The sequence below is a fragment of the Anomalospiza imberbis genome, chromosome 2 (genome assembly GCF_031753505.1).
Source record: "Anomalospiza imberbis isolate Cuckoo-Finch-1a 21T00152 chromosome 2, ASM3175350v1, whole genome shotgun sequence".
Classification (NCBI taxonomy): Eukaryota; Metazoa; Chordata; class Aves; order Passeriformes; family Viduidae; genus Anomalospiza; species Anomalospiza imberbis.
In genome coordinates this window covers 114,069,539-114,083,776 of record NC_089682.1, presented here as the reverse complement: position 1 = coordinate 114,083,776, position 14,238 = coordinate 114,069,539, and the positions used below count along the sequence as shown (strand labels likewise).

Here is a 14,238-nt window from a genome sequence, read left to right as displayed (position 1 = left end):
CCATCAGTCTGGGCGCCAAGAAAAGTCCTGAGTTTCTGCATTAAGTTCTCAGTATCACCACTTTCAGTAAAGCTCAACGAGAAAAATACTGCAGAGTTTTGAGTTTGTTATAGTAACGCAATTAAACCACTGAAACCCCGAGAGCTAAGAAGCCCGACAGCGTGTTCTGTTCCTTTCTTAGCACAGAGAGCTGTCACTGAGACTCTCTGATGGTGCATGTCATTTTTCAGAGTCACCATGCAATCCGTGCAGCACTGGGACTACCTGCAATGTTGTTTTGTCTTTCCTATTTCACTTAACGTGACACCTATCACCATGGAGGATGACATGGGAGAAATATGATTTGTCAAGCCTTGCACTAGCAGTTCCAACACCCCACTGGCAGTGTGTGTGTGTGTATGTGTATGTGCGTATGAGGGGCCAGGTCCAAATTGTCCTTCTCTTGGTTGTGTTTCAAAGAGATGAAAGCTGCATGCAAACACATTGAGGTGGTGGGTTTCAATGATTAAGGGGCCTGTTGTTTGTTGGTGAGACATACATCTGGCAGTCTCAGCTCTGAACAGCAGGCTGGGAGCTGATTAACGTTTTAGGACTTGCAGTCTGGATATTGAGTACTGTGAAATTCTTGCTTCCAGCACTGAGATGTTAAGCTCTGCTGCTAACCTGGGGCACTTGCAGTGCCATTTCTTGTTGCTGTTGAGTGGGAATCCAGTCCTTCCCTGAAGCTTCCAAACTTGTTGCCCTGTTTCTGAAGGTTCAACTTTGCCAAACTTCAACTGTATATACACTGAAGCTTTTTGTCATGGGCATAAGGTTTAAGTCTCTTGAAATTTCAGTCAAAGCAGTTGCATATTCTTTTTAACTTAGGATGTGGTGGTCTTCTGCCTGTGTTCAAATATTCTCGGAGATATTTCCTTGAAATCATTTGTCACTTCAGTGTTTTGGAACTCCGTTTTGGGTAGGGGCAATGACCTCTTTGTAGAGGATGTCCCCAGTGTTTTTATTTTTAACTCTGATTTCTGTTCTGATTTGGCCAAATATATTAATGTCTGTATAAAATTGATAGCACGTGCTCAGTAAAAGTGGTTTTTGTATGTGTGTATATCTTTATTTTATACCAAATAAAATCTGCATTGGTTTTACCTCCAGTGAGCATGTGCAAACCTCTTTCTTTTCCATAGAAAACTCAGTGTGGTACACAGGGAGTCAAAACCATGTAATTATGGCAGGGGCTGCATCACTGGGCTGAGCAGGGAGGATTCTGCCATTCCTGGTTCCCACTGATGCCTTCTTCCCTATGCCCTCTTTCCCTGTTGTAGTTGTTCCTAAGGAAGACCCCCAAATCCAGTGTTCAGCTTTCCAGTGCTTAATAATGGAAAGGTCTATAGGTGAGAGGGAAACACATTGATGACAGATGAGGTAAACATGAGGGAATGGAGAAGGGAATTCACTTTTGGTTGAGGATAGTGGGATTTGTTGTGCAAAGGACTTGGGTGTGAGATGCATGAGGGACTGGGATTTTATGAGGAAAGGCAGGAAGCTGTGGCTGCTTTAATTGGAAAAGTTAGCTAGGAGTGTGTGAGGAAATGAAGGAGCATGGAGAGAGCAAGCTACGAGAAGTAGGGACCAAAAACTGGGAATTGCCCCAAGTGTATTGTTTGGAGGAGATAGAGGAGGAAAGCCCAGGGCAGGAAGAGGGGAATGATGAAGAGCAGAGTGAGTCTGAGTCCAGACTGCAGGGGGAAACTGCTAGCTCTTCGACAGCAGCTCTTGCCATGTTTCAGCTCAAATGGCTGTGCAGACAGCTGGCAGTGGACCAGCCCCTGGGTGGAGAGCTGGTCCACAGGGCAGTGGTAACTTGCCGTCCCCTATACCTTTCCCAGCCCACATGAGCACATTTCTCCTGCAAACCAGACTCCCCTCTTTCCCTCTGCATAAGGAATTTATTAACTGCCCCCCTGCTCTCCTAGCAGCATTGGGGTGAAGTGCTGGGAAAAAGTTGGGAAGATGTGCTCTCCTGCAAAACTGAAGTTTTAAAGCTCAAATTTGTAAAAATCAAGTCTTTGCCCAACTTCTGCTACTGTTGGGCTCAGTCTGTGAGTAAAAGGGATGATGTGAGCTGTCTCACCCAGCTGCCTTTGTCTGAGCTCCTTTTGGGAGTGCCTTTGCAGTCACTTCTGCCATGGGCATTGCCACTAGCCACCAGAACAGAGGAGTCTGGGGGAGGTGCTTGTCCGTGTCCTTGGTTCAAGTGACAGATGTTTGTACACTGGATTTAAAAGTCCCAGTTCTAGCAGTGACTCACATGCATATCACTGACATCTATTGTTTTCAGTATAAGCTTTAAAAAATGCCAGGAAACCTCTTGTCTATGCACACTCTTACAGAGGCGTTCGATGTCTGTGCTGCAAAGTCAAGCACTGAAGGAGTCAGACTCACTGTCTGCTGCCTCTCCTTTCATGCTCCTTCTCAGTCATGTATCACAAGTGATTGTTTTTTTCTCCAGTGCAGCACTTGATCAGCACTCAAGGCTGGACACACCTGGGGCAGGAATGGATCGTGCAGCACGACTGGCACCATGAGCACCTGGCGCCTGGTCTGGCACCTGGTCTGTGCCAGAGGTTAGAAAGTGTGCAGGAATCTGGTGGGCAACTGAAGGAGGTAAAAAGGATGGAGGCAGTATCTCAAGGCTGAGGTATTTAAAAGCTCTCAGAAGAGCTGGACTCGGTCCCTGGTGCCACAGTGTCTGTGAGATGTTAGACAAGTAAGTCAGATTTTCTGAACAGTCCAAGTCCAAATCAAGCAGAAGCTGAGTGACACTTCTGGTAGGCTAAAGCTGGCTTTGCAGAACTGCTGTAGCAGCAGTCAGTGTTCAGGTGTGCCTGGTCAGGGGGCACTGGTGGCTCAAGGGGTGACTCTGAGCCCCTGAGTGAGCTGGTTGTGAAAAGGGCAAATGTATGGTGGTATTAACATGTTCTTTGTCATAGGCACCCGAGCCCTAAGGGGGTGAAGTAGTATTTTTAATAGATACAGAGAAATGTCAGGTGAAATAACTTCTTGGAGAGGACCAAGCTGTGTGATTTATTTAGTCTCAAAGTCAAGGTTGAAAGAGAACAGCAGTGCACAGCAGCATGAACAACAGTGTGGAAGAGAGGTAATCAAGCTCTGAACAATACTGGCATAAGAACAGATTTTTACACATCAGTACTGAATCATTTCAGCCTGGAAGCTGGAAGAAGGTGGGTTTTTTTTAACCATAAGAACAGCATGGCAGGAAGAGGTGGAAGAAACAACTCATTTTAAAAGACAACTCCTATAATTAGAAATAGAAAGGAACTGATACGGTAGACTACCATGTTATGACTAGATATGAAGCTGATGGTCCAGAAGCCCTGTGACCCATAGGAAGTACTGTACAGAGTGCTGAAGTCTTCTGAAAAATCAGCTTTAATGTACAGGAAGACCAGAGCCCTTGTTTAAAGATGCTTTGTACATTTTGTTTGTGCTCTGTGAAAAGGAGGGAATGCTGACTTTCACAGAAATGTTAATTCCAGACTCCAGTTTGTTCGGGAGTACTCTCTAATAGGTTAGTGCCTCATAGCATTTCCTATGAGGAAATCTGGTAACTGTGCCTTTGCCAGTATTTGAATAAAATATATTTGAGTTGTACACAAAAATCAAGAGAAGCACAAAGCCCACACCATTAACCCAGTAGTTTTTGCCCTTTTTTTTTTTTTTTTTCTTTCCTCTTGAGATGAGAGGAGCTGAAAGGAAAGGAAAGGTGGGGTGTGTTTGTGTAAGCAAAGGCTGCATGGTTGTTCACTTGCCATGGGTAGAAATCCCAGCTGTGCCAGCAAGTGCAGGATGTGGGACCACCCAGCCCTAGCACTGCCCTCGCTGGGGCTGAGCTGCCTTTAATGCTTTGCCATACAGCTGTAAAATGATTAGTCCCTTGTTTATTTATGCACAGGCATGAAACTAGTTTCAGGTGGGCTCTGGATAGGATCTGAAGTGCAGCACTTGTTAAAATAATGGGAAAGGGCTGTGGGGGATCAATCCAAGTACAGCAGAGGCTTCTCTGATGGAAGATTTGAAAACCTTTCCTTGGCTTTTCACAGTCATTACAGCTGTTGCTTGAGCAGGGGTGACTTGGCTGAATTGTTGTGAGTATTCAACCCCCTCTCTTTTTTTCCCCTTTTTTATAAAACCAGTTTAAGAACATTGAGTGATACATAACTCTTTCTCAAATGGATTTAGAGATGAGAGGGTGGGACATTTGTCACCTATTTCAAGCTGATTTTAAAATCGTTAAGGACAAAAACCTCATCTAGCATTCATTTACTCCATTATGTCTGTATGCCCACTGTTAAAAACTGCTCTCAATAATCTGTTTGAATAATTCTTGATTCAGTTGAAGCCTTCTCTTCTGGATGCAGAAAACAGCCTGCTACCATAGCTCTGTGCTAACTTTTTCTTGTCACAAGCACGTAACTATAGAATTTTTTTTTACACAACAACAACAACCCTCCCCCTCCCCCGAATACTCAGCTTTCAAGCTTATTCATTTCCAATTCAGGTCTCCATTTTACAGTTTTTGTTTCAATAAAGCACTTCGGTTTGTTCATCCTTGCATAATGATCGACTTCCATACTCTAGTCCCAGTTCTGCCTTCATGCCCCCAAACCAGATAACCAGATCAATATTTCAGTCATTTATATAACATCAATTTCTTGCATGAAAAGAGGTGCTGTTGCTAACCTGAAAATTGGCTTTTGTCTGTTCACAAGATTTTTAACGTTTAGAATGTGAAAACTGCTAGAAAGCAGGACCCAGCCTCAAGCTGCTACAGCAACTGAGGAGTTGCTTTAGCATTCATTTCATTTTGCATCCTTAAATTGTAAATTGGAAATTAAATTTTCCTATTGACTCTCTGTAAATTCTTATTAAAATATTTGCTAGTTGACTCTTCTAAGAACTTATAATCAAAGCAGTTGCATTTAGATTTGATGATGTTAATAATAACTAGCTGATATTTCTAAAACTTTGTTCCTTAATAGGAAGGGAGTAAAAATCTTGACAAGCAGTATAGGCTATGTGTAGCTGCCTTGGTAGTTCTGCCTTACTGCAGTAAAGTGGCCCTACTGCTGCTTTTAGCTCTCTGCCAGAGGTTAACATGTTGCTTGTAAATTGGTAATGCTATCTCTGAAGGAAGCAGCTAGTCAGCAATTTTAAGAGTGCATAAACTTGGCTTATTTCTAAACTGAATTTCAGGTTGCTCGGAGCTGTCAAAGTGTGTCTGGTCATGCCTGTACCTACAGCTTCACAGATTCCTGCCAGGAGGGCTTCCAGCTCTGAGGCACTGAGCTCCTGGGGGCTGACCTTGGAGCACTCCTCAGTATGCAGAGAGTAAAACTCCTTTACTGGCTACTGAGCAGGTGAGTGATGCCCCAGTCCTCACAGCAAAAGTCCTGTCCTTCAGAAGAGTTAGGCTGTGCCTTTAATAAGCATCATTTTAAAATTCTTTACTAGTGCATGAAAGAAAAGGTCCAGGGATAAGTGGGAGAGAAGTCTCTTGTGATCTGTTACAGAATAGCTAGAATAATTTAGAGCTAGACATTTAATTAGTAAAATTTTTCATCTTCTAAGGATGCTTTGATCTGGGGAATGCACAAGTAGTCTAGGGCCCTACAGAATAATTCCTGGGACTTCTTTCTGAATGCCTGCAGGGCTTCATCACTGCTCTACCCATGGGAAGTTCATTCCAATACTGAGAGGTTTTAAACTAGTGAAGGTTAAAAGCATCCAGGGAAGGTGGTAGTTACTCCTTAATCTAAACCAACTGTAGTATTAGACGTATCTAACTGTAAGCAGTAATTTGAATACCTGTAATATCATAAGTATAATTAATAGAGAATGAAGTTTGCATCCTTTGAAATCCTTTACATCCTGACTTGACAGTTAAGTGCTGTTTACATTTGACCATAGTGTTGTAACAGTTGATTCCTTCCTAGTGAAGGGAAAGCTGTGGAAAATTGCTGGCATTCCCTTCTCCTCCCTTTCTAAATACCAATGTCCAGGGTAAATCACATCTTGCCCTGTTTATTTTTCCAGTAGGGTTCTACCAACATGGGTGTTTCTTGTGCTTGAAGAGACTTTCTGCCATGATCCATTAGATGAAGGTTGCACTATGCACCCTGGGGTCCCCTCTCTTTCACTGCCTGAAGCTGCTCAACACCGCTGCCCCTCTGGGGTCTAACCCCAGATTCCTGCTGTTGGCTGAAAAGCCCAACTGAGCTGGTTTTTGGCTGGGGAAGTTAAGTATTTTCAGAGCAACTAGTGTGGGGCTGTGTTTTGGATTTGTGCTGCAGACAGTGTCAATAACACAGGCATGTTTTCCTTATTGCTGAGCAGTGCTTGCACAGAGTCAAGGCCTTTTCTGCTCCTCACCCACCAGTGAGGAGAATGGGGGTGGACAAGGAGTTGGGAGGTGACAGCCTCCTGGCTCCAGCTGGCCACAGATGTATCCCAGATGATATGGCCTCACGCTTGGTGTGTAAAGCTGGGGCAGAAGAAGGAAACAGGAGATGTTTGAGTGATGATGTCTTCCCAAGTTACTGTTGTGTGAGATGAGCCCTGCTCTCCTGGAGGTGGCTGAACACCTGCCTGCCTGTGGGAAAAAGTGAATTAATTCCTTTTTCTGCTTTGCTTGTGTGCACAGCTTTGCTTTCCCTATTAAACTGTCTTCATCTCAACCCACAAGTTTTCTCCATTTTGTCCTTGCAATTCCCTCCCCCATCCCACTGGTGGTGAGTGAGCAGGTGGCTGCATGGCCTCAGTTGCTGGCTGGGTTAAACCACATCGCTGACCATGGATACACACAGTTCAAATCCCACTCTTCAGTTAACCCAGCTGGCACTTGGTCTATCAAGGTCTGAATACCAGGGACTTGGGTGGGAGCAGGTGGCTGGAGCTCCACAGCCACGTCCAACCCCACAGCATCTGCTCCAGTGTCTGGGAGCTGGCTACCTCCCGCACCCTGGAGGGCGCCAGGAAAGCTCTGCTTCCTACTGAGTGCAACTTCTGATGTTGTTTCAAAACCTACCACACAAGACAAACTCGCTGCTGTAATAGCACAGAAAGAATTTTCTGCACAGGATGACCAATGTAGAGAGAGAAATGGGGCACAGCAAACCATGGAGAAGCACTTTCTCCTCATTGTAGTGTAAAAACTAAAGGCACTGCTGAGCAGACGAGGGTGGCAGTTCTAGCAAGAGACAGGTCCATTTCAGTACTGCAATTGTTACAGAAAATGTCATGCCATAAACCAAGTTTCTCTCTATAGCTGTGGCATGTGTTTAATTACTCATCCTGTCTCGAACAAAAGGTGCTTTCAATACACCTGTACATTTACCTCAGGTTATGACTCCCTTTTCCAGATTGTATGTAATCATTTAATATTTAAATTTGATTTCTTGTCCCACAACAAGAGAGCAGACGTGGTTTTGTTTAAGATTTTTAATAGAGATGGATTTGATAATTTTATTTCATTGATCAAATGTCTCAGGACACATAGTGTATATAGAAATAGTCACATTTTCAAGTGTTACCCTACACAACAACTGAATGTAAGCTGTCACTTTTTATTCGTCTTAAAATTCTTCTAAAAGGAAATGAAAACAGCTTCTAACTGCAAAATACACATGGCTTATTTTACTTCAAGTGCTTCTCAGAAATCACTTTGTCTTGGACTGTGGATTAGTTTAGCAGGAATAGTTTTTACTTTGTGAACTCACTCTTATTTAGGAAAAATAATAGATACCTGAATTAACAAAATTCAGTTTCTTTGAGATTATTGAACTCAGTCATGGCAGAGATGCCCTAGTCTTGGAACAGAAGCCACGTTAGATTGACAAATATCCTTTATTAAGTATGTTTAAGAAAATACAGAATGGCTGGGGAAAGAAAGTCAGTGTGAAAAACATCTGTATGTCTTCCAGCAGAGTTAAATTCTGACCACCATCTCTTTTCATTATTTCCACTCCTCCTTTGATCCAGTTCAGATACTCAGCTGATGTTAGCATACTGAAAACCTACTGGCTATATATGATGGGATAATGCACGACAAAGCAGAGTCTCCTCTGGTATCTCTGCCAAGGCTCCACCTGACGTCTTCAGAGGACTGGCAAAGCCACCCACACATTGCTGCTCTGGACAGCACGGGCGAGCAGCTCCTGTACTGGATTTACAGTGCAACAGATGGCTTGTGAGTTTGGCTTCAGCTCTCAGCATCGTCTTTTTAATCACTCCTGCTGTCTTCTGAACACTAACCGGGATGGTTCCAAGCTCTTTCTGACAGACAAGCAGCTATTTCATAGGCTGTTGCACTTGTAGGCACACACACACACACACTGGAAATGCTTTTCACTAAGTGCAACACCCCATTTTGCAATCAACCTTGGGTTCCAAAATTAACTGAGTATTCACCACATTTTTCACTTTCCTATGCTTCCCTTCTCCAGATCCAGCCCTACAAATCTCTAGATGACAGTGCTAGTAACTTCTCTCCATTGTGAAAACTGGTGAAAAGATAAGAAACAGAACAGAGAATTAATGGTCAATTATTAATCCTCATAGATTCATCTTCCTACAGTGATTAAGAGAGCATGAGCCAAGGCTTTTTGAGAAAGGACTTTCCAAATATCTCATAAAATTAAGTATATCATCCAGACCTCCTTTGTCTGCATAATCATTCATTCTTTCTAACAACAGATTTAGAAGTTATAACACCTCTCTATCCCAGCCATGTCGATGTAAATCTGTATTTTATTTCTCTACATAATGTTTACTTTTTGGTGTACCTTGCAACCCTTCCTAGGATGGAGATGCTCATTAATTAGATTTTAAGGAAGGGAACTCTAAATCATTTCTGCACTTTGAGAAAAGAGCTGAGTTGCTGGCTTTGCCCTGAGGAAAGACCTGACAGTATAAGCCTTTTTCACTTCCAAGATAAAATACAAAGTTCACGTGTATCACAAATGTGTCAAGCCACAGTAGGTTTTGCATTACTATCAGCTAAATAAGAAGAGAAGACATATTTCTGATGACTACAAATGACAACTATGATTATTTGTTCTAGTGCAGCCAATGGTGTAACTCAGTGTGAAGCAATGAACTCCACAAAAGCCACCACCACCTTGTACCTGCTACTTCCCAGTGACTCCAAGGTCTGTTTGAAGCATGGAAGTAATAAGAAACGGAAAGGTGGTGCTGATCTAGAACAGTAACACCATCTTCATACCTTACCTGAAACTTCCTGACAGAGCAGGAGTTCCAAGCAGCACTAACATTTCTTCTCTTGAGAACAGAACGCTTGGATGAAGCCTCAATCAAGAGACTCAAAGCTGAAGTTACTGCACTATCTCGTCCACATGAATGCAAGATTAGCCAAGTTTGTACACAAGCCAGCCAGTGGCTAAAAGCCCAGCAGATGTTTATTCCCCATCCTCCACTGCTACTATCCTCACAACATCAAGAGCTTTCACAGTATTTTGCTTTCTCTCTCCTCCCCACTCACTGTTGCATTTAAATGATAATTCTTTGCCATTTAACCTCTTTAGGATACTGAGCTCCCAAACTAGGACTCAGAGACCTGCACAGCGTTGGTGTGCTGAAGACCAAGGAACAAAGCCCTGGTAGTGCAGAGAGTTGTTGTTCTCCTTACATCCTCACTGCTTCAAGTGCAGATATTGAAAGGACAGCTGTCGTGTAGCTGTCAACACGATGAAGAGGATGTGTCAGGGAACACAGGACCATATCCCACCTCTGCTTACAGCAATTACTTCAACATTGTTCAATGACATTTGGTGCAGTAGCACCCAGTCTCTTGTACACAAAAAACCGTGTTTATCTCTTGGAAGGATAGGACCAAAGATATATTACAGCCCTCCCTAACAGCAGTTGGACCATGCCCAGCTTGAATTTATCATACCTTTCAGACCTCAAGGGAACTGAAGCACCCAAAGTTTTCGACAGGCCATCTACCACAGCAGTCCTAGTCAGGACAGCATGGTATGCTTTGGATACATAGTGCATTTTTATGTTTGAAGTAACCCTAAAACACCTCCTGAAACCTCACTGATATGTTTATATCATAAGTGACAAGAATAGCAAACTGAAAATTCAGGTTAAATGCTGCTTCTGCTTTTGAGCATTATGAACAGACCAAAACTAATAAACAGGCAACCTGTAGCAGTCAGCCTGTAACTGCAAAGGCAAGGCATGGCATCCTGTCTCCCTTAAAGGAATGAAGCAAATTTGGGACATCCTTAGATGGCTTACATTCTCCTTTCTCCACCAGAACCAGCTATGGGTCATGTGATTTCACCTCCCTTTCTTTACTTCTGATATCCCAAACTCAAATCAGACAAACTTACCTCAAGTGACCCCGTGTGCTGGAAGTTGTTATTTCACAACAGCTATTACTAATCGGCTGATGTGATCCAGAAGAATGCCTTCTGGTGTTCTGCTTTCTGGTATTAATCTGTGTCAACATCAAGACATTCAAGCCAAGCAATTTAGGACTGAAATTCAAAATCGGGAAGTGGAGGATAACCTCCCTGATTAAACTAAAGTCTGGAAACAAAAGTCATAAATATATTACAACATGGAACTGCATGACCTACTTCTCCCTGCCTCAGTAATAACAACTTCAGAGATTTTACTAGTTAAAAAATAAATCCAATTCATTTCTCATAGCCTAAAGTTAAGTATTTTAACATTGCAGCAAAAACCTTCTAAATTGGGCATTCACTTTCTCTGAGGGAATGCAAATCTAGAGGCTTTTTTTTTCAATTAGAAGCAGGAAAGCAACCTTTAATTGCAGCATTTCAAATTATTGCCATTTAATTAATCAAATTTGCATAAGTTAGCACTGTAGCATAGCTTTGAAATTGTACTCAGGCGCCAAAGTGAAGTCTGACTATTCTGCCTCCCTCTCTCCTTTTTAAAAATCTATATCTAATGTGTTTATATGTGACATTTTCAAGCTCCAAAAGGTTAAAAAACTGCAGGAAATGGGGCTTCAGAAAATTAAACTAAAAATTATTATGTTAATATAAGCTAGAACTAACCCAAATATTTTTAATTTTCCTAGGACAAAGATTGCTGCTCCCTTGCATGCGCCAATAAAAATCCTTTCTGGCTCTGTACTACTGCACGAGAACCTGAGGGAAGCACTGTTTTTACCCATGGCAGAATAGTAGGTGCTCATTAAGCCAGGGCTTCTCTCCCTCCCTGCACACATCTTTCTCCACAAGCAAGTTCCCTGATAGAGACAGTACAGGCAACTAATAAAGTCTTTTATTCCAGTATAAATTATAATAAGCTGTCTCACCCATTTAACATTCAGTCCCTAGATAAATCTTCAAACCCACTGGCATTTTGGATGTCAGCAAGTCCATGTGGGGCAGTGCAAAATAGATTATTATTATCAAGAAAGTACCAGAGGAAGAGTGAATAAAGCAGCCAAACCAGATAGATCATTTTATTACCTGAAAATCCGAACTGATTCTAATATACGATTGCTTTGTTGCAACTGTTTAATTTCCATAACAAAAACTTATATAAATTGCAAGGATCAAATGAAGATATGAAATGTCATTTGAGTCTGCAACACAGATTCAAATATTAGATAAGCATTTGCATCCTGTTTGTATGTGTGCATGTTTCATAAGGCTCCTCCATGTTTACCACACTAATGTTACCATAAGAACTGCTCTCAACATTACTATAGGCATTTTAGAATCAAGAAAACCTAATAGTGAGGTTACTTTAGAAAAATTGTTCGAAGTTCCTTTCCTTACTCTGGAGTAGAAGCAAGTCAGTGCTACCCTGTGAAAGCCTTTCATTTTGTGATCAGTTAGAATGGGGTGATTTTATTACTTTTGCATTATCCCACAGCCCTTGTTTTAGATAAGGTATGCAGAAGCCAACACAACTTCTCAGCATTTAGGACTGCAAGATTAAGAATAGCAATTGTTTACAGTGCTGTTCCCACAGTAGAGCTGCCTGTTTAAACCATTTCCTGGCTTTGTAATTCACTGTTTCCTCCACACTTTCCTCCTCTTTCACTTTGCAGACTTATTTCTACTAGAAGGTATTTTTCAGAATGGCACTCCCAAAAATTCCAGACCAAGAAGTATCTGTGGTTTTTCCCTGATTAAGCTCTCCCCTAAACCTTGGGAAGCAAGACCCTGCTTCTGAGTTGAAAATAAGGTCTGCATGGGCTGCTTCTTACAAAGAGTGTTTTCCAATATAGGGATATTTCAATTTGTTAATCTATGGGATTTTGACCGATTAATGTGTTCAACCTAGTCAGCAGCTTTTTCCTACTTTCTTCAAGTCTGATTATGACCAAGACTGTTCATAGCCAGTCCAGGGTATTTACTGGCTGCTTTTCTCCTGGATGGTCTGTGTCTCCTAGTCATGGGTTGTCTTCCCTTTCTTCTAAAGTTTCAGTGGATCATGGGTTCAGTAATTTTGGAGAGGAATACTTCCTGCTGATGCATCTGTAACTTCTCTGGTTTCTCCCCCAAAAAGGTCCTCCCCCAAATGTTAAAGAAAAGCATAGGAAGTTTAGGCTTGAGAGTATCCAAATTCCATTCCCACACTTGTGCAGAAGCAGACACCAAGTCTGCCAAGGCTGAGGTCAAGCATGTTATTCCAGGGAGCTGCTTCAGAGTTAAAAGAAGCACTGAACCTTTCTTTGAAAGGCATGTGAAGCATATTAGTTCTTAAGGTTTTACTGTCCAGAATAAAAGACATTCTGCTGACTAATACTGTCTAAAGGGAGACTGTAATTGGAGTTAAATTGATATTATACATGAAGGACCATGCCAATCTTATTATAAAGACGAAAATCACAGAATCTGGCCTCCTAAGTAGCATGAGCAGCTCACAGTATCTGTTAAGGTTGCTAGAATTCCTACTGTGAGAGCTTTCCCTCCCCCCCAGGAGTAAAACATAGTAGCCATTATTTCATTAAAAATAGATGTCATTTTAGCCTTTACTATTTACTTGCTTCACATCAGCTCTTTGGAAGTTCAGCCAAATAAAGAAATTTTTTTGTCTCCTCCAGTTACAATTCCTGCAGACTTTTCCCCGAAGGCAATTCCTTCATTGTAAAAGTAAATACTTTTTTTTTTTTTTTTTGTCTTTTCATAGGTCAGAAAACATGCATGCTTGGAATAGGGCTAGACTTGGTCAAGTACCAAGTATGTGATACTTCACCCTTGTTCAGGCTTATCAGAAAAGGCAGTTTACATTGCATAGCAGACACGTAGCAGAGAGTGTAAACACACTTGTCATAGTGCTCCTCCTTTCTGATAACTGGAGGCTGAGGATCAGAGCTGCTCCTGGAGCCAGCGTCAGCAGCACTTGGAACACCTCTCACGGAAAGCACCCTGGACATTCCAGTGCTGGGCCCCTGTTTGTAGCAGTGCTCCTGGCAGTCCCAGGATCTGCTCAGGGCTCCTCAGCTTTAGCTGACAAACTGCCTGTGCTCCCAGGGAAGTGAAGGGAATTGGCCTTTCTTTGCAAAACACATGCAGGCCTGAAAAGGAGCTGTTCTGCTCAGTGGTCTTCAGCAGGGTTTGTTACTGTGCACCATTTAAGAGCAAAGCTCCCTCACTGCAGCCTACAGCTTCCTCATGAGCAGAAGAGGAGGGGCAGGCACTTGTCTTCTCTGTGGTGAGCAGTGATAGGGCCAGGGAATGGCCTGAGGTTGTGTCAGGGGAGTTTTAGGTTGGATATTAGAAAAAGGACTTTTTTCTAATATCAGAACACCAGAGGGTGTTTGGGCACGGGAACAGCTCCCCAGGGCAGTGGTCACAGCACCAGCCTGACGGAGTTCAAGAAGCATTTGGACAACACTCTCAGGCACAAGGTGTGACCCTTGGGGATGGTGCTATGCAGGGCCAGGAGCTGGACTCGATGGTCCTTGTGTGTCCCTTCCAGCTGGGAATATTCTGTGATTCTATATTGGTCTTACAATTTTTCCACAAAAACGCTCCTGGTTTCCTTGTCTCTTTTCTTAATAATGTGAGACAGTCATCATAGATCAATACCCTTTATAAATTTACCTTGGAGGGACAGACAGGGAGGTAGATCACTCATTAGAGAACACATTTGAAAGAAAGCAGACTAGACAACACAACTGCAAAGTTCCTCTGCAGCAGGAAG

The 14,238-nt window shown here is 42.5% G+C and overlaps 1 long non-coding RNA gene across 6 annotated transcripts; it reads left to right on the top strand.

Annotated features, from left to right (window-relative positions):
- The first annotated feature begins 3,769 nt into the window (after positions 1–3,769).
- On the top strand, positions 3,770–8,674 carry LOC137469683 (uncharacterized). Of its 6 annotated transcripts, XR_010996645.1 has the most exons (4): positions 3,770–4,163; positions 5,272–5,435; positions 6,519–6,679; positions 8,056–8,674. It is a non-coding gene; the product is annotated as an uncharacterized lncRNA (long non-coding RNA). The 6 variants fall into 6 exon arrangements; XR_010996648.1 differs by lacking the exons at positions 6,519–6,679; positions 8,056–8,674 and adding an exon at positions 6,412–6,493; XR_010996644.1 differs by lacking the exons at positions 6,519–6,679; positions 8,056–8,674 and adding an exon at positions 6,115–6,487.
- Positions 8,675–14,238: the final 5,564 nt, after the last annotated feature.